Raw genomic sequence first — 21,887 nt, forward strand, 5'->3', positions numbered from 1 at the left:
GATAAAGTGCTTGATGGTATAGTTTTTTCCATCTTTTGTTATTAACACTTTTTTTACGGGTATGTGTTTGTTTACACATAGTGCACTCCCGACAGGGAAAAAATCCTCTCAAAGTTCTCTCGAAAAATGCTTCTGTTTTATGGGCTTTAGGATTTTGTACCGTAGGTGTGATTAAACTACCCAGATTACATGCTTTTTTAAATATAAAGTGTGGATGTTCAGGGACAAGGGCTCCCAGAATTTTGTCATCCTTAAGGGTCCCCCAATGATTACTAACTAATTTCCTGAAAATGTTAACATTTGAATTGTATTGTACTATAATTGGGACAAAATCTGTTGTCTCCTGTTTTTTAACCAGTGATTTTTCTGTCAGAAGCTCTTGGCGTGGTAGGCTGGCAACATGATCTTTTGATGCCTTCAATTACCTTATATCGTAGCCCTTTTGTAAAAATTTAGCAGTTAATACTTCAGCTTCTTTATCAAATTGTTGTGGATTTCACCAATTCCGGTGCAATCTCATGAATTGGCTTTTTGGTACGTTTATTACCCAATTTGGTAAGGGAACTGTCCATCTGGATAAAACTGTTGACATCTGTTGTCTTGTTATATGTGCAAGTGTGTATACGATTATTTTCAATAAAAATATTTAGATCTAAAAAATTAATTTTTTTATTACTGACATTGCTGGTAAAATTTAAAAAGAACTCATTTTTATTAATATGGGTTAAAAATTGACTTAAGGAGTTCTGGCTTCCTGACCAGATAAAAATGACATCATCTATAAATCTATGCCAGAGCACCAGGTCCGTGCATAGGGTGCCCCCAGGGTATATATGGTCCTCCTCCCATCGCCCCATATAAAGGTTTGCGTAACTGGGCGCGAACTTGGTCCCCATTGCTGTACCCCACTGTTGGGCATAGTAGTGCTGTTCAAATCTTAAAAAGTTATGGGTTAAAATGAATAACATGCAATCTTTCATAAATTCTATTTGTTCCTTGGGTAAAGGAGTTAGTTTATCTAAAAAGTATACTGCTGAATTGCAGGCTTTTTGGTTTTCAATGACAGTATACAAGGAAGTGATGTTGAGCGTACCCATTATAAAATGGTCCTTCCATTCAATTTTTTCTAGTAAATTAAGTATGTGAGTGCTATCTTTTAGATGTGCTGGTAGCAAGGGTACCAATTTCTGTAAATAAAGATACACAAACCTTGACATATTGGATGTAAGGCTTTGTATCCCAGATATAATGGATCGCCCTGGTGGATTTATAAGGCTTTTGTGAATCTTTGGTAGATAATAAAACGTTGCTAGCCTGGGGTAGGGGATATCCATAGATTCAAATTCATTTTTGCTCCCTTTATTTAGTCCCAAGAGAAGTAAATTTTTCATTTCAAAAATGTATTTGTTAGTTGGGTCAGTGTCTAATATTCTATAGGTGCATGTATCATTTAAGAGACGTGTGGCTTCCATATGGTAATCTTCCTGATTAAGGATCACTATTGCTCCTCCCTTATCTGCTGGACATATAGTTATATCATTATTCTTTTGGAGGGATATTATGGCTTGTCTTTCTCTGAATGTTAGATTATGTTTAAATTTACAGCATCTGTTATCACTGAGCTTCCTTAAATCGTCAATGACGTTCTTTTGGAAAGTTTCCATAGGTTCAGAGTACTCATGTCGGGGGTGAAAAAAGGATTTTTGCTTTAATGAGGTATGGGTATAGGGATCTGAAGAAGTTTCTGTTGCTATCGTTGAAACAGAGGGTTTTAAAAAAATGTCTTTTTATGGCTGACTTTCTCATGAATAACTTGACCCCTATAAAGGCTTGAAACTTGTCAAGTTTGCTTGCTGGGGCACATTTAAGACCTTTATTTAGAAGGGTTATCACATTTTTGTCCAAAGTATATTTACTCAGATTGAGGATATTTAGGTCAGTGTTAGTTGGCTGTCGTCGTTTCTTTTTCTTTTGGGCGATTTCCCCCCACACACACACAGCCCCTCTTACATTTCTTTTTTGTCCCAATTGAAAAAAAGGTTTGATAGATTGCTTTTTTCGAATCTGTGGTTGGTGATTATTTTGGTTTTTTTTGCATGTTTATTCAATTTAACCCATAACTTTTTCAGATTCGAGGAGCACTTCTATGCCCAATAGTGGGGTACAGCAATGGGGACCAAGTTCGCGCCCAGTTATGGAAACCTTTATGTGGGGCGATGGTAGGAGGACCATATACCTTGGGAGCACCCTACGCATGGACCTGGTCCTCTGGCATAGATTTATAGATGATGTCATTTTTATCTGGTCAGGAAGTCAGAAATCCTTAAGTCAATTTTTAACCGATATTTTTAACCGATATTAATAAAAATGAGTTCTTTTTAAATTTTACCAGCAATGTCAGTAATAAAAAAAATTAATTTTTCAGACCTAAATATTTTTATTGAAAATAATCATATACACACTTGCACTTATAACAAGACAACAGATGTCAACAGTTTTATCCATATGGACAGTTGTCACTTACCAAATTGGCTAATAAACGTACCAAAAAGCCAATTCATGAGATTGCACCGGAATTGCTCAAATCCACAACAATTTGATAAAGAAGCTGAAGTATTAACTGCTACATTTTTACAAAAGGGCTATGATGTAAAGTCATTGAAGGCATAGAAAGACTATGTTGCCAGCCTACCACGTCAAGAGCTTCTGAAAGAAAAATCACTGGTTAAAAAACAGGAGACAACAGATTTTGTCCCAATTATAGTACAATACAATTCAAATGTTAACATCTTCAGGAAATTAGTTAGTAAACATTGGGGGACCCTTAAGGATGACAAAATTCTGGGAGCCCTTATCCCTGAACATCCACGCTTTATATTTAAAAAGCACGTAATCTGGGTAGTTTAATCACACCTATGGTACAAAATCCTAAAGCCCATAAAACAGAAACATTTTTCGAGAGAACTTTGAGAGGATTATTTTCCTGTCGTAAGTGCACTATGTGTAAACAAACACATACCTGTAAAAAAAAGTGTTAATAACAAAAGATGGAAAAAACTATACCATCAAGCACTTTATCACATGTACCACAGAGGGGGTCATTTACCTCAACAAATGTCCCTGTAACAAATTTTATGTGGGTCGCACGAAACGCCCACTGAAAGTGAGAATTAGCAAACACATTCGCAACATTAAACAAAAATTCCTTAGTCATTCACTTTCTAAACACTTTGTGGAACAACACAACAGTGATATACGCTCCATGGTAATTATAGGTTTTGAAAAAGTGCCACAACCATGGAGAAATTGGAATTATATAGCAGCTATGTCCCATGTGGAAACAAAGTGGATTTTCACCTTAGACACCATTATTCCCAAAGGACTAAACAGTGAAATTGAATTATTCATATTTTTGTAACAGAGAGCTGATGATGACCTCTCCTTTATGATGACCATTAGTGCATACAGGACCATCCCTGATGAAGGAAAGCATACTTTCCGAAATGCATAGGAATTGAATGGTCCCTGTTGCACCCTGTATCAGACAATTGGCAAACATACAGCGGCTCCCCGTGGTTGATGACGTCATGCCAGGTCCTGCCCTGACCATCGCACACAGCACAGCGAGGCAGTAACCGGCAGCTGGCTGATCGGAGCTCCCACACGTCGCCTGAATTCCTCTGCTTCCTGCACCACTAGGAGAGAAGAAGCGGCGTCGCTCAACAACAAGGTAACAGCGGCGTGTCACAGATTTCCGACCCGGTTAATCTGTACCAACACGCGCCGCATCGCCTTAATCCTCTGAAGCACTGCCACCGGCCAGGGCATCTTCTACTTAATTTCAACTACTGCATGCATGAGTTGACTTTCACAGGACTCACTACTTTGGATCAACGATCGAGAAAGTTACCCAATATCAGAGGTCAGACCTTGTTTAACAGACTCTAATTGGACTCCTTTTTTATAGTCTATTGTACAACTTGTTACCCCTCTGTTGTTACAGGTTCGCAGTATAATAACTTTGCAAATGTTATTTTAGGTGGCTGCAATAACCCACCAGATACCTGATTACACAGCGCATTAACCCTTATTGACCATTTTTTCCACAGGTGTTATAGCGCTGTATATTATCTTTTTTATAGCATCATTAATCAAATTTTGTTGGCTTTATGGGCATATTGCAATCGAATCATACAGGATACTTTTTTCTCCACATTGTATACTCTATACATTTTTAATTACCCCCCTCTTGTGTACAATATACAACTCTCTAATATATATCCTGAGTAAATATACATTTTTTTCTATTTAGATTCCATTCAGTGTGTTTTTCGTAATCTAGGGACTTAACATTGTTTTCATCTGGCTTCCTGTGTGCAAATTTAAAATTTTTCAAATTTCTTATCTTTTTTGACAGCATGGTGGTTATTGTCTAGATTTGCAGCAATAGGACAACTTATATACTAGCGCCGCTGTAAATATACATTTTAGCTAAATTTTGACTCTTTATTAATTTAGTTAATGTTTTTATTCATATTTATTATTTCAGAGTCACTAAGATTGGAAGTTATAACCACATAATGTGAGACATGTCTGATTTGAAAAATCTGCCAAGGTCAGGAAGATGAAAACTGGCTATTGTAGAAAGGGGTTAGGCAAGCTTATAAGTCAACAGGACATGTGCTGCAGAGAACATGAAGTATTAACGATCGTTCTTTGTGCAAGTCCGGTCGAATTGTCTGATTAGACGGGTCAATAATTGGTAGACGAGCATTCCTAATAATACTCGTTCATGAATATTAGCCATTCTATTTTTAAACTTATTTCAAGGCTAATACAGAATTTATATTAAAGCTATATAATCTAATGACCATTTTAATAATTTGTGCAGTAATTAGTGAAATAATCTAGAAACAGTTTACATTTTTCATAAAGAAGATTAATAATGGGATTATCAGTGCTGCAGTGGATCAATAATAAGACTATGTAAGCTACCGTTCAATACTATTGTCATAATTGATTTACTTGTCACTAGGCGGTTTGGGACCTGGACCAGTTCTTTCATCAGGGAATACCATTTAAACTATAGCTTTTTGTCAAAAATGAATTTATTCTGTGTTGACCAACTTTTTAGATGTGGTAATATTATGAGGATTGCCCAATCCATTACAAGTAATATTTAGGTTAAAAAAAAAAAATCACATGCTATTTCTGATGTACTTAAAGGCTAAATTCAATATGTTGGATTCAATTTTATTCTTTTAGCAAGACAAATCTATCAAACAGATGGAAGGCAAATATCTGAGAACATTATATTTAAAGATATTTTGAACAAATGCTAAACCCAGATGATCATGAGTTATTCAAATTTGCATATTTTTGGAGTATATCACACATAATTTCTATAAAAAAATAAACATAAAACACATACTTAATTCTGTACCCTGGCTGTTGGCTAATAATATAATATTGTTTGCTAAACACAAGGTTTTTAATTACTGACAGTCCAGAAAGGTGCTGCCACACTCATTCAGTTGCATGTGTTTTTCAGTGTCAGGAAAATCTGATCGCTTTCTATTTCACACTTTGTTACACATGTGATATAAAAGTAAACTGACGGATGTAAATGGTAAAAACAAGCTATATAAAAAACAGATTCTTTTCTAGAGTAGCAAAATTGGTTGTAGAGATGTTAAATGTAACCTAATCTATTGGTATTCTGCAGTTAATAAGATGGGTATAGCTTGATATATCTGATGATTCCCTCTGCAAAACAAAAATAAACTAAAATATTATTGGCTTGAATGTGATATCACCTGCTTAAAAGCTCTATCTACCATGCAGTAAAGCACAGGCTTTGTATGGATAGCAGTATAACATTTTTTAAATTAAGATTTCTTTTATTTTTAGAAAACAAGAACAGTTTGAAAGATTTCTTTACACATTTTTATAAATCTTGCAAACATATATTATTTTCTGGTTAGCCAATAAAGGTATCACTCCGAGAATACTTTTGTCATCATTGGGCAGAAAAGTATTCAGACATATTTATATAAATAATACAAACCATAATTTTTTCCACCAAAAATAATGTTTTCTAAAAACTTTATCTTTTTATATGTCTTCCATTAAAACATTTATTTTTTATGTGTGTTGTCAGCCTAGTTATTTTAAATGCTACTATTCCCTTCCTGGGCTTCTTTTTTTCCTAAAATAACATTTGAAATTCCATGATCTAGAATAAAATTGTTGGGATTGAGATGAGCACAAGAAGCATTGTCAGAGTTGTTGATTTTTTTTAGAATTTTATATTGATGGCTTGTCTGTCACAACTCTGTTGTCGGGTGTCGCTAGGGGTGCCCTAGCTCACCCTGTTCCCCGGATAACTTCTGATGGTGAAAACACCTGGGACATGTACCTTGCCTTAGCTCCTGAATCCCCTCTCAGTCTGTACCCTTCCCCAACCCAGGGAAGAGGGTACTAGTAGTGTACCAAAATACACCAACCACAACTAACAGGGTAATACGAACAGGGATAATGAAAAATACCAAACATACAAATATACTCAAACAGACCACAGTGGAATGCACCAAGGAGTGAAGGATGGGGTTAAACCAATGTAGGATAAGAAAATGAATTCAAATCATTGCAACAGTCACAGATAAATCCACAGAAAGCCTTCTACAATAACAACCACCAGCCATGCAGCAAAACCTATCTCTGACAATGAGTGCTAGCCAGGGCCCAGATTATAGAGGAGATGAGAGTATCTAACAGTGAACAGCTGAGAGCCTTAATGCAGGAAAGCTTCCAGTAGCTCTCAACTGAGCAGATTAATCCTTGCACTGCTAAAAGAACCTTGCACTGTTTAATAGGAAAGAAAAGTACTTCTAATCTGTGCAGGAGTAGGAGAAATCAGGTGCTGTGGTCTACTGGCTCCTCTCTGTTGCAGTAAACCCATAACAGCAACCCCTTGTAAGAGAGACCTCTGGTACCTCAGAGCCAGGTTTATCAGGATGTGCCACATAAAAAGACAGGATTAGCCTGGCCACAAGGATGTTAGATGCTGGTACCCACATCCTCTCTTCAGGACCATATCCCTTCTAGTGTACCAGATACTGAAGCAACCAACAAACTAAGTGAGAATCAACAATCTTGGCTGTTTAAAATTCCAAATTTCCATCCAAAATGACTGGAGATGGCAGTACCGGTGATAATAGAGAGGAAGCAATGTATTTTTTGAGTAGAGATAACTGAAACAAATTATGAATCCTAAAAGTGGGCATCAAGGCAATGTGGAATGCTATGGGATTGACAACGATCACAATCTTATAAGGACCAATAAATCTGGGACCCAATCTTCAAGAGGGAACTTTCAAGTTAATGTTCATTGAGGACAACCACACCAAGTTACCAACACACAGGTCTGGACCTACCAAACATCTCCAATCAGCCACACTTTTATATTTGGATCCCATCTTCCTCAAATTATCAATAACCAATTGCCACCTAGATGTAATCACTCTTCTTGAGGTAGTCCAGAACAACGATTCCTATTAAATGAGCTGAACTGAGGATGAAACCCATATGCCCCTGATTCTCAGACACAAAACACCTAAGATAAGTCTCCAGATTATGGTTAACTCTTTCAATTTGCCCTATAAGACTGTAAGTGAAATGCTGAAGAGAATGACAGGTGGATCCCCAAACGAGTGCAAAGCGCCCTACAAAATTTCGAAATAAACTGAATCCCCTGGTCAGAAACAATATCAGTAGGGATCCCATGTAATTTTACAATCTCACTGATGAAAATTTGCGCCAAGGTCTTGGCGTTGGGTAAAGTGGGTAGAGCAATAAAATGTGACATTTTACTGAATCTGTCCAACACCAAAATTACAGTATTACCTGCCGACACTGGTAGATCAGTGTTAAATGGACTGATAAATGAGCCCAAGGTCTAATGTGAATCGCCAATGGTTGGAGAGACACAGATTGACAAGTAAGAGAGGTTTTAGAACCCACACAGACACTGCAGGCAGCTACATACTCCCAGAAATCCTGATCTACCCCTCACCACCAAAAGCACTGAGTAAGAAGATCTGTGGGTGCTTTATTATTGGGATGTCCAGCCAAGACCGAATCCTGATGTTCACTAAGAACTCTTAGACGGAGATTCACAGGTACAAACAGTTTCCCTAACAGACAGGCTGAATGGGTGTTCCCCTGAGCCTCAACAACCTCTGCTTCAAGATCTGAGCATATAGATGCAATTAACACCCCTTTTTGTAGTATAAGAACTAGTGTTGAGCGATACCTTCCGATACTTGAAAGTATCGGTATCGGATAGTATACCCGAAAAATATCGGATATCGCCGATACCGATACCCAATACCAATACAAGTCAATGGGACACAAGTATCGGAAGCTATCCTGGATGGTTCCCAGGGTCTGAAGGAGAAGAAACTCTCCTTCAGGCCCTGGGATCCATATTCATGTAAAAAATAAAGAATTAAAATAAAAAATATGTATATACTCACCCGTCCGGCGGCCCCTGGACCTTACCGATGTAACCGGCAGCCTCCGTTCCTAAGAATGAGTGAGTGTAGAGCCTGTCATGACGTCGCGGCTTGTAATTGGTCGCGTGAGCGGTCACATGAGCGGTCACGCAACCAATCACAAGCCGCGACTTCATCGCAGGTCCTAAACTCCTCATTCTTAGGAACGGAGGCTGCCGGTTACATCGGTAAGGTCCAGGGGCCTCCGGAGGGGTGAGTATATACATATTTTTTATTTTAATTCTTTATTTTTTACATGAATATGGATCCCAAGGCCTGAAGGAGAGTCTCCTCTCCTCCAGACCCTGGGAACCATACACTGGGAACTTCCGATTCCGATTTCCGATATCACAAAAATATCGGAACTCGGTATCGGAATTCCGATACCGCAAGTATCGGCCGATACCCGATACTTGCGGTATCGGAATGCTCAACACTAATAAGAACCAGTTCACAATTATCTCCACCCCAGGAAAACAATGAGATAATGTATCCACCTTAATATTCTTGTTCCTGCCTACAAGTAGCAAAAAAGTTAAACCTGGTGAAGAACAATGCCCATCTTGATTGTTGAAGCTTTAGGCATTTCCCAAACTCTAGATCAGTGATGGCAAACCTTTTAGAGACCTAGTGCCCAAACTGCAATACAAAATCCACTTATTTTTCTCAAACTGCCCTGAATACTGAGGTTTTAGATTAGAAAGACAACTCATAAATTAGCGCGCTATAGAGTCAATATCAAAGAGCTTGTAAGCACTGCGCTACAAGCCTAAGATACAAGTCACCAATTGTAGTGAAGGTCTGTTCTTTGGAATGGAAGGATTTTTAATCAAAAGTAAAATTGCAAAGTTGCTTGTTTTTACAACCTCATTGCAACTGTAACCCTTTAACATGATGAGAACAAACATTTTAAGGCAGGGATATCAAACTGAAATACACAGTAAGCCAAGGGAAGTTTTTCTTTATCAAATAACATGATTAATTTTTGGAATTATAGTGGAATAATATAATATGCTATTTAACAGCAGTAAAAAGCATATAGCCCTATCGCCTAATTTAAATATGTAATAACAAAGGATAACAAATCCTTGAATAAAGTATCATGCAAACAAAAGTTCTCTCAAACACAGTATGATACCCCACAGTGAACTCCTCCACACGCACAGTATGATGACTCTAGTGTACCTCACTCCCTTAGTTCCCCCAACAAAGAATGGTTACCCCTTCACATTATGATTCTCCAACTGTAATGCCCACACAGCCCTCCATACAATATAATGGGCAGATAAAGTCCTCCATATAGTACAATGGCTCCACATAGATCTCCATAAAGTATAATGGCTCCACATACTCCTCCTTACAATGTAATGGCCCCCACTTAGTCCTGCATAAAGTGTAATGGACCCCACATAGTGCTGCATGCAGTATAATGGCCCCACTTGATGCTCCATACTATAAAATGGCCCCACATAGTGCTCCATACTGTATAATGGTCCCAAACAGTGCCCCATACTGTATAATGGCCCCACACAATGCTCCATACAGTATAACGGCCTCACATAATGCTCCATATTGTATAGTGGACCCACATGATGCTCCATACTGTATAATGACCCCACATGATGCTCCATACTGTATAATGGTCACACATAGTGTTTCATACTGTTATATGTGCCCACATAGTGCTACATACAGTATAATGGCCTCATGTTAAAAAAATACCACATATACTTGTGTATAAGCTGAACCAAGTATAGAACGAGGGACCAAATTTTGCCATGAAAAACTGGGAAAACGTATTGACTCGAGTATAAGCCGGTATTCATTGTCCCCTAATTCCTATTCTGGTATGCATGGCTCCTCATCACTACCCTTGTATGCATAGCTCCTTATCCCCATTCTTGTATGCAAGGCTTCTTATCCCCATTCTTGTAAGCATGGTTTCATATCCCCATCCTTGTATTCATGGTTCCTCATCCCTGTTGTGGTATGCATGGCTCCTCATCCCTATCCTTGTATGTATGGCTCTCATGAACAAAGCATTAAAAAATCCTACTTACCTTCCCTGTGCGCCCTCACAGCAGTTTGTTCCTGTGTCAGCAGCATCTGCTGCTGAGCGATCATATGTCCCCGCTCATTAAGGTACTGAATATTCACCTCTCCCCACACCTATGGGAGTAGAGAAATGTGAATATTCATTTCTTTAATGAGCAGGCACCCATGATAGCCCAGCAGCTGCTGGAAGCCAGCATCTGCAGCTGTTACTGTGCGCTCTATAAGAGAAATGAATATTCACTGCCAGTGCAGTGAATATTCATTCTCTCTAGCAGCTGCCGGCTCCTGCCTCCTGTGACCTGATGGGATGAGGGGGCTGAGAAGAGTGGTGGCGGCACTAGTCCTGAGGAGATGGCGCTCATGCCCACAGGAGGGCTCTGCATGCGTGCCATAGGTTTGCCGCCACTGCTCTAGGTCAACGTGAAAGAAAAAACAAAGCCAGCTCACCGTTTTTGTAGAGAGCACGGAACCAGATCATGACAAGACTTTGGAAGATAGAAAAAATGCAATACACAAAAAAAGTAGCGGGGACCACAGCTATAAATAAATGAGGGATCAACCATATGCATATAGAACAGTACATTCAAAAAAAAACCAAGAAAAAAGGATATGCATAACACTGGGATCAACCATCAAAATAAACAACTTTATTAATACAAAGCATATCAAAACAAGACATACATTTAAAAACATTTAAAAAACCCAAAGAACAGCATATGGCCAGTAAGCCACATGCTACTCCCCCAGACAGATGGAAATAAATGCCAATGAGCACCACACAAAGTCTAATATCAGATACAAAACAATGCACATATATACAATTTCAGATATGCAAACTCATCCACTGCCAGCTATACTCTATGGGCTTAAATTACAGCTTATGTGCAACCTTATCAGTGCTTACAAAATGTGTATAGCACTGCCAAGAAGCCTGGGACTAGGATAACCCCATTCTAAATCAAGGAGTACCACACAGAGGCAACAGTACACTTACACAGAGGCATATAGCCCAGAACCCAAAGATAGGCTTCAGTCCCTCCCAGCACGAGCACCTTGCATTGCATTTTCTCATCCCTACCTGGCACTTTTTTTGAGCCTCAGGTCTCCTGGACTTGTCCTTATCTTTGGGTTCTGAGCTATATGCCTCTGTGTAAGGGTACTGTCACACTCTGCAACTTTCCAACGATCACGACCAGCGATGCGACCTGGCCGTGATCATTGGAAAGTCGTTGTGTGGTCGCTGGAGAGCTGTCACACAGACCGCTCTCCAGCGACCAACGATGCCGAGGGCCCCGGGTAACCAGGGTAAACATCGGGTTACTAAGTGCTGGGCCGCGCTTAGTAACCCGATGTTTACCCTGGTTACCATCGTAAAAGTAAAAAAAACCAAACAGTACATACTCACATTCCGGTGTCCGTCAGGTCCCTTGCAGTCTGCTTCCCGCTCTGACTGAGTGCCGCCGTAAAGTGAAAGCAGATCACAGCGGTGACGTCACCGCTGTGCTCTGCTCTTACTTTCCGGCCAGCAGTCAGTCAGAGCGGGAAGCAGACTGCAAGGGACCTGACAGACACCGGAATGTGAGTATGTACTGTTTTTTTTTTTTTACTTTTACGATGGTAACCAGGGTAAACATCGGGTTACTAAGCGCGGCCCTGCGCTTAGTAATCCGATGTTTACCCTGGTTACAAGCGAACGCATCGTTGGATTGGTGTCACACACACCGATCCAACGATGACAGTGGGAGATCCAGCGACGAAAGAAAGTTCCAAACGATCTGCTACGACGTACGATTCTCAGCAGGGTCCCTGGTCGCTGCTGCATGTCAGACACAGCGATATCGTATGGATATCGCTGGAACGTCACAGATCGTACTGTCGTAGCGACAAAAGTGCCACTGTGAGACAGTACCCTTAGTGTACTGTTGCCTCTGTGTGGTACTCCTTGATTTAGAATGGGGTTATCCTAGTCCCAGGCGGCTTCTGGGCAGTGCTATACACATTTTGTAAGCACTGATAAGGTTGCACATAAGCTGTAATTTAAGCCCATAGAGTATAGCTGGCAGTGGATGAGTTTGCATATCTGAAATTGTATGTATGTGCATTGTTTTGTATCTGATATTAGACTTTGTGTGGTGCTCATTGGCATTTATTTCCATCTGTCTGGGGGGGTAGCATGTGGCTTACTGGCCATATGCTGTTCTTTGGGTTATTTAAATGTTTTTAAATGTATGTCTTGTTTTGATATGCTTTGTATTAATAAAGTTGTTGTTTATTTTGATGGTTGATCCCAGTGTTATGCATATCCTTTTTTCTTGTTTTTTTTTTTTTTGAATGTAGAAAAAATGCAATGTTCTAGCTCAATAAAATATAAACAGTTTATTGGAAAAAAGCTTTGACAAAGACCGCGGTACGGTCGAAACGCATTGCTTTACCCACTGGGGCCATGGTGATGTATTAGGAGCACTTTTTGTATAATTTCTTTTGCAATTTACATTTTAACTTAAACATTTTTTTTCCAATAAACTGTTTATATTTTATTGAGCTGGAACATTGCATTTTTCTACTGCTCTAGATCTACAAGATTCTTATGATCCGTGACCTCCTGCCCTGCATAGGAAAGGACAGGATGATCGCTAGTCAATCCCCACTACACTACAGGCAACTGGTATAGAGAAACAGAGAGGAACACTTATCTTTGAGCAGACTCAGAGAAGCAACACCAGACTTCCTCCCAACACCAGAAAGGAAATTAGCTGACTGCTGTGGCTCCAAGCCTTCACAAGGGAGGAATGGAAATAACCCCCACCACTCCCAACAGGAAGTAGGAAGTTATAAACACCCAGGTCCAGGTGAGGTTATTAGCGCCGGGGAAGGTGGCCACTACTCTGCAAAGCAAACAACTGAGATCTTCTGCAGACAAATGCAGTGAAATGATCTGCCCCCTCTGACACATCTGTGACAATAATATGATAATTACAATATATTAAGAGGTTAAAAACTTTGATGGCAGTGCTTCTTTAACAAATGTGTCTTTTTTTAATTTGTTTATTTTTAATGGGGAAGAAGGGGGTTTATTCAAATTAAAAAATGTTCTATGTTTCTTTTAACATTTAATTCTTTTTTTTTCCTATCTATGGAGAATGCAGCAGTTAAATCGTGACAGCTGCTGGACTCTTCACACTGAACACTGGTCGACCATAGCTCAGACAGTGTAAAGCCTTACTCAGACATCCATGATGAATGGATGCATGGATGTCTGAATGAGGCTCTACTTCTGCCTCTGATAAAAACAAAGTGAGCATATACTCTGTAATAAGTAAATAATAATAGTAGGTAACATAGGGTACTTAGTTAAAATCTGTAGTAAGTAAATAATAATAGTAGGTAACTGTTATGATCCGGTGACCTTGGAGCCGCATGAAAACTTTCTCTGGAGTCGGTGGAACTTGTACTGACCGCAAGTCCTGAACTAACACCGCAACTAGAAGTAGCCGTGGGGTGTGCCTAACAAACCCTAGACACCTCGACACAGCCGGAGGACTAAATACCCCTATAGATGGAAATAGGAATGCTATCTTGCCTCAGAGCAGACCCCCAAAGGATAGGCAGCCCCCCACGAATAATGACTGTGAGTAGGAGAAGAATAGACACACGCAGGTAGAAAACAGGATTTAGCAAAAGAGGCCACTCTAGCTAAATAGGAAAGGATAGGACAGATTACTAGGCGGTCAGTATTAAAACCCTTCCAAAAATATCCACAACAGATAATACAAAAAGTTCCACAATCCAACTAAAGACATGGAATGTATATCTGCCACTCCAGAGAATCCAGCAAGACTGAGAAAATACTGACACAATCTAAGCTGGACAAGAAAACACAAAGAATAGCACTGAATTGTGAAGCACACAGCATGTGTGCCACAGGAAAAAAAAACAGACACTTATCTTTGCTGATTAGGCAGAATGACAGGAGGAACCAGGCAGAGGTCCAACACCTCCCAACAACATTTGCCAACTGGCAAGGACTAATGAATCCTGCACACCTAAATACCCCAGTCAGAACTGCAATCAGCAGACACACCTGACCAGGACTGCAACCCAGGGACAACTGCATTACCACCTACTACCTACCACCGGAGGGAACCCAAAAGCAGAATTCACTCCCTTGAGGAGGGGTCACCGAACCCTCACCAGCGCCCCCAGGCTGATCAGGACGAGCCAGATGAAAGGCACGGACCAGATCAGTAGCATGGACATCAGAAGCAAAAACCCAAGAATTATCCTCCTGGCCATAACCCTTCCATTTGACAAGGTACTGAAGCCTCCGCCTCGAAAAATGAGAATCCAAAATCTTCTCAACCACATACTCCAGCTCCCCATCAACCAAAACAGGGGCCAGAGGATCAACAGAGGGAACAACGGGCACCACATATTTCCGCAATAAAGATCTATGGAAGACATTATGGATAGCAAAAGAGGCCGGAAGCGCCAATCGAAAAGACACCGGATTAATAATCTCAGAAATCCTATAAGGACCAATAAACCGAGGCTTAAACTTAGGGGAAGAGTCCTTCATAGGAACATGACGGGAAGACAACAAAACCAAATCCCCAACCCGAAGCCGGGAACCAACACACTGACGACGGTTAGCAAAACGTTGAGCCTCCTCCTGAGACAACACCAAATTGTCCACCACATGAGCCCAAATCTGCTGCAACCTATCAACCACAGAATCCACACCAGGACAGTCAGAAGGCTCAACCTGCCCAGAAGAAAAACGAGGATGAAAACCAAAATTACAAAAAAAAGGCGAAACCAAAGTAGCCGAACTAGCCCGATTATTAAGGGCAAACTCGGCCAATGGCAAAAAGGCCACCCAATCATCCTGATCGGCAGACACAAAGCATCTCAAATAAGTCTCCAAAGTCTGATTAGTTCGCTCGGTCTGGCCATTTGTCTGAGGATGAAATGCAGAAGAAAAAGACAAATCAATGCCCAGCCTAGCACAAAAGGCCCGCCAAAACCTAGAAACAAACTGGGAACCTCTGTTGGACACAATATTCTCCGGAATACCATGCAAATGAACCACATGCTGAAAAAACAATGGAACCAACTCTGAAGAGGAAGGCAATTTAGGCAAAGGCACCAAATGAACCATCTTAGAAAACCGGTCACAAACAACCCAGATAACCGACATCCTCTGGGAAACCGGAAGATCAGAAATAAAATCCATAGAAATATGCGTCCAGGGCCTCTCAGGGACCGGCAATGGCAAAAGTAACCCACTAGCACGGGAACAACAAGGCTTGGCCCGCGCACAAGTCCCACAGGATTGCACAAAAGAACGCACATCACGTGACAACGAAGGCCACCAAAAGGACCTACCAACCAAATCTCTGGTACCAAAAATACCAGGATGACCAGCCAACACAGAACAGTGAACCTCAGAAATCACTCTACTAGTCCATCTGTCAGGAACAAACAATTTCCCCACAGGACAGCGGTCAGGTCTATCAGCCTGAAATTCCTGAAGAACCCACCGTAAATCAGGGGAAATGGCAAAAAGGACCACCCCTTCTTTCAGAATGCCGACCGGTTCAAGGACCTCAGGAGAATCAGGCCAAAAACTCCTAGAAAGGGCGTCAGCCTTAATATTCTTAGAACCCGGAAGATACGAAACCACAAAATCAAAACGGGAAAAAAAGGACCATCGAGCCTGTCTAGGACTCAGCTGTTTGGCAGACTCAAGGTAAATCAAATTCTTATGATCGGTCAGGACCACAATACGGTGCTTAGCTCCCTCAAGCCAATGTCGCCACTCCTCAAACGCCCACTTCATAGCTAACAACTCCCGATTGCCGACATCATAATTGCGTTCAGCAGGCGAAAACTTGCAGGAGAAGAAGGCACACGGTTTCATCAAAGAACCAACAGAATCCCTCTGAGACAAAATGGCCCCTGCCCCAATCTCAGAAGCATCAATCTCAACCTGAAACGGAAGAGAACCATCTGGTTGGCGCAACACCGGAGCAGAAGTAAATCGGCGTTTAAGCTCCTGAAAGGCAGAGACAGCCGCAGAGGACCAATTCGCCACATCAGCGCCTTTTTTCATCAAATCAGTCAAGGGTTTAACCACGCTGGAGAAGTTAGCAATGAACCGGCGATAAAAATTTGCAAAACCCAAAAATTTCTGAAGGCTCTTCACGGATGTGGATTGAATCCAATCATGAATGGCCTGAACCTTAACCGGATCCATCTCCATAGATGAGGGAGAAAAAATAAAGCCCAAAAAAGAAACCTTCTGCACCCCAAAGAGACACTTAGACCCCTTCACAAACAAAGCATTGTCACGAAGGATCTGAAATACCATCCTGACCTGTTCCACATGAGACTTCCAATCATCGGAAAAAATCAAAATATCGTCCAAATATACAATCAAGAATTTATCAATATAAGTCCGGAAGATATCATGCATGAAGGATTGAAAAACAGATGGAGCGTTAGTGAGCCCGAATGGCATCACAAGGTATTCAAAATGGCCTTCGGGCGTATTAAATGCAGTTTTCCATTCATCACCCTGCTTAAAACGAACAAGATTATATGCCCCCCGATGGTCAATCTTCGTAAACCAACTAGCCCCCTTAATCCTAGCAAACAAATCGGAAAGCAAAGGTAAAGGGTATTGAAACTTGACCGTGATCTTATTCAAGAGGCGATAATCAATACAAGGTCTCAAGGAGCCATCCTTCTTAGCAAAAAAAAAATAACCTGCTCCCAACGGTGAAGAAGATGGCCGAATATGCCCTTTCTCCAAAGACTCCTTAACATAACTCTGCATGGCGGTATGTTCAGGCACAGACAGGTTGAAAAGTCGGCCCTTAGGAAACTTACTGCCTGGAATCAAGTCAATCGCACAATCACAGTCCCTGTGCGGTGGAAGGGAACTGGACTTGGGCTCATCGAATACATCCTGAAAATCAGACAAAAACTCTGGAATTTCAGAAGAGGAAGAAGAGGAGATTGACATCAAAGGAACATCATTATGAACCCCCTGACAACCCCAACTAGTCACAGACATAGATTTCCAATCCAACACAGGATTATGTACCTGCAACCACGGGAAACCCAGCACGATAACATCATGCAAATTATGCAACACCAGAAATCGACAATATTCCTGATGGGCTGGCGCCATGTGCATGGTCACCTGTGTCCAAAACTGGGGCTTATTTTTAGCCAAAGGTGTAGCATCAATCCCCCTTAAAGGAATAAGGTTCTGCAAAGGCTGCAAGGGAAAACCACAACGTCTGGCAAACTCAAAATCCATTAAGTTCAAGGCGGCGCCTGAATCCACAAACGCCTTGACAGAAAATGATGACAATGAGCAGATCAAGGACACCGATAACAGAAATTTAGGTTGTACAGTACTGATAGTAAATGAACTAGCGATCCTTTTTGTCCGCTTAGGGCAGACTGAAATGACATGAGAAGCGTCACCACAATAATAACACAACCTATTCTGACGTCTGAATCCTTGTTGTTCCGTTCTAGACAAAATCCTATCACACTGCATTGGCTCAGGACTTTGCTCTAAGGACGACGCCACAGCGCACACAGTTTTACGCTCCCGCAAACGCCGATCAATCTGAATGGCCAGAGACATAGAATCACTCAGACCGGAAGGCGTGGTAAATCCCACCATAACATCTTTAACGGATTCAGAAAGACCCTTTCTGAAAATTGCCGCCAAAGCATCATCATTCCATTTAGTCAACACAGACCATTTTCTAAATTTCTGACAATACAATTCTGCCGCCTCTTGACCCTGAGACAGGGCCAACAAGGTTTTCTCCGCTTGATCCACAGAATTCGGTTCATCATATAATAATCCTAAAGCCTGAAAAAAGGAATCTACATTAAGCAAGGCCGGATTCCCAGATTCCAGGGAAAATGCCCAATCCTGTGGATCGCCACGCAGCAGGGAGATGACAATTTTAACCTGCTGAATGGAATCACCGGAGGATCGCGGTCTCAGAGCAAAAAACAGTTTACAATTGTTTTTAAAACCCAAAATTTGGACCTATCACCAAAAAACAAATCAGGAGTAGGAATCTTCGGCTCTAAAGCAGGAGTCTGAACAATATAATCAGAAATATCCTGTACCCTAGCAGCAAGCTGGTCTACACGAGAAGCTAATTCCTGAACATCCATGCTGGCACAAGACTCCTCAGCCACCCATAAATAAAGAGGGAAGAGAAGACAAAAGAGACTGCAGAAAAAAAAATGGCTCAACACCTTTCTTCCCTTCTTCTGAGATGCATTTAACTCATTATTGGCCAGTTGTACTGTTATGATCCGGTGACCTTGGAGCCGCATGAAAACTTTCTCTGGAGTCGGTGGAACCTGTACTGACCGCAAATCCTGAACTAACACCGCAAATAGAAGTAGCCGTGGGGTGTGCCTAACAAACCCTAGACACCTCGACACAGCCAGAGGACTAAATACCCCTATAGATGGAAATAGGAATGCCATCTTGCCTCAGAGCAGCCCCCCAAAGGATAGGCAGCCCCCCACGAATAATGACTGTGAGTAGGAGAAGAATAGACACACGCAGGTAGAAAACAGGATTTAGCAAAAGAGGCCACTCTAGCTAAATAGGAAAGGATAGGACAGATTACCAGGCGGTCAGTATTAAAACCCTTCCAAAAATATCCACAACAGATAATACAAAAAGTTCCACAATCTAACTAAAGACATGGAATGTATATCTGCCTCATACTGCCTCATACTGTTCTATCCATTGTCCTTTTTTGCAATTAGTGCAGCCTGCTGCACATTTTTTCAAATATTTCCTATTAGTGGCTTTCCATCCGTATCCAGCAAAATTGTGGAAAAACACTACATAGGATTACATAGAGCAGCTTTTTTTGGCCTTGCAGCGCCGTTTCTTGCTGTCTGCAGTCTCTGTGTGAGTGCACATCGCTCTGTAGTCTGTCTGCAGCCACAGCCGGTTGTAGTCAGCTCAGGGTGCGTGACTGCCTCATACCGTTCCATTGTCTGTTTCTCAATTAGTGCAGCCTGCTGCACATTTTTTCAAATTTATAATATTAGTGGCTTTCCCTCCGTATCCTGCTAGATTGTGGAAAAACACTATATAGGATTACATAGAGGAGCTTGTTTTCCCCTTGCAGCGCCACTCACGGCTGTCTGCACGGTCTGTGTGTGAGTGCAGCTCACTCTGTAGTCAGTTCTGCAAAAAAAAAAATTAATAAAGTTCACCAAACACACCACTTTACAGTTGTGTATGCCACATTAGCTCATATTAAAGTCTAGTCCACACTTTAGCAAATTAGTGTTTCTTATAACCGTTAGGAGCTCTTCAGGAATAAGCACACTAAACCCTTAGTACTTTTCTGCTTATCTTTATCAGTCAACCAAGATGAAGAAGGCAGGGAGTAAGGCATGTGGGCGTGGGCATGGACGCGGAGCAGGGAGAGGACGTGGGGATTCTGTGCCTGCTGCGGGCACAGGTGACTCATCAACATCACCCAGTTTCAGCAGGGAACAGTCCTTCATGCGCAGCTTTGTAGGAGATCGCCGTACACCGCTGCTGCGTGAAGACCAAATTGAAGCCGTTGTCGCATGGATGGCAGCCAACGTATCGACTTCAATTAGTGCCACATCCTCTCAGGCACAGAGCACTGGAGAGCACCCATCTGTTTCTTCACCACCTGCCAAATTGCCCAGGCAGTCAGAGAGCGCAGGACAGGAGCCATCTCTACTTCTGTTCTCTGAATCTCTTGGCTTGGAAACAGGGGGCCAGCCAAGCAGCATTGGAGAAATGGAAGAAGAGGCAGTATGCAGTGAGGTGTTGTGAATTCCGCTCTTGGGCTCCCTCCGGTGGTTGTAAGTGGCACTTTTGTGAGTTCTGCTCTTGGGCTCCCTCCGGTGGTTTTGAGTGGAACTGCTGCTCCTTGGATTTAGCAGTCAGCAGCTGCTTCCACTGATCGTCTTTTCTGGCTCGGCTATTTATCCTGGCTCTATCCTTCAGCCTGGGCCAGTTGTCAATGGTTCCTGCTTGGATTCACATCTCTGCTTGGATTTCCCTGATATTCTGACCAGTTCAGCAAAGATAAGTCCTTGCTTGTTCTTTTGCTGTCCACATATTGTGGACTTAATCGTTCAGCTCTTTCTATGTTTTTTCTTGTCCAGCTTGTCAATATGGATTTATTCAGTTAAGCTGGAAGCTCTGGGAAGCAGATTTACCCTCCACACCTTTAGTCAGGTGTGGAGATTTTTGTATACTCTGTGGTGGATTTTTCTAGTTTTTTATACTGACCGCACAGTATTCTGTCCTGTTCTATCTATCTAGCTAGACTGGCCTCCTTTGCTACATTCTGATTTCATTCTGCGTATGTCATTTCCCTCTCCACTCACAGTCAATATTTGTGGGGGGCTGTCCTATCCTTTGGGGATTTTCTCTGAGGCAAGATAGCTTTCCTGTTTCCATCTTTAGGGGTAGTTAGTCCTCCGGCTGTGACAAGGTGTCTAGGGAGTGACAGGAACATCCCACGGCTACTTCTAGTGTTGTGATAAGCTCAGGAACTGCGGTTAGTACAGGTACCACCTCCTCCAGAGCTCGTCCCATGTTGCTCCTAAACCACCAGTTCATAACAGTGAGGCCCAACACCTTTGTCTCTCTGACTCTGAAGAGACGGGTGGGCCAGTGCCTCTGGTCACCACACCGCAGTATGCATCCGATGATGAGACTCAGGTGCCACTTTCTGGTGCGTACTTTGCTGCCGAGACTACCCAGGAGAAGCAGTTGGTGGCAGAGGGTAGTGTAGATGATGAGGTCCTTGACCCATCATGGTGTGAGGTACAGGAAGGTGGTGGGAGCAGCTCTGAGGAAGAGATTCCCCGAACGGGCCAAAGAGGGAGAGGGAGGGGGAAGACTGTGGTTCCTGTAGCCTCCACTTTGGCACCCGTTAGGAGCATGCCTCTTCCAAAAGCCAAAACGGGCGCTCCCAAGACTTGCAGTGCCTGGTCCTTTTTTGACACAGTTGCAGATGACATTTGCTTTGTCAAATGCAAGGTGTGTCATCAGAAAGTCAAAAGAGGGAAAAATGTCAGCAACCTCAATAACACAAATATGTGGAAACATGTGCGGACCAAGCACGCGGTGGAGTTACAAAAACACACTGAAGACCTAGGCCAACCAATAGCGGCACCTACCACCTCTTCAGCTCGTGTTGTTGCCTCTTCCTCCAGCTCACA

The sequence above is a fragment of the Ranitomeya variabilis genome, chromosome 6 (assembly GCF_051348905.1).
Source record: "Ranitomeya variabilis isolate aRanVar5 chromosome 6, aRanVar5.hap1, whole genome shotgun sequence".
Lineage (NCBI taxonomy): Eukaryota > Metazoa > Chordata > Amphibia > Anura > Dendrobatidae > Ranitomeya > Ranitomeya variabilis.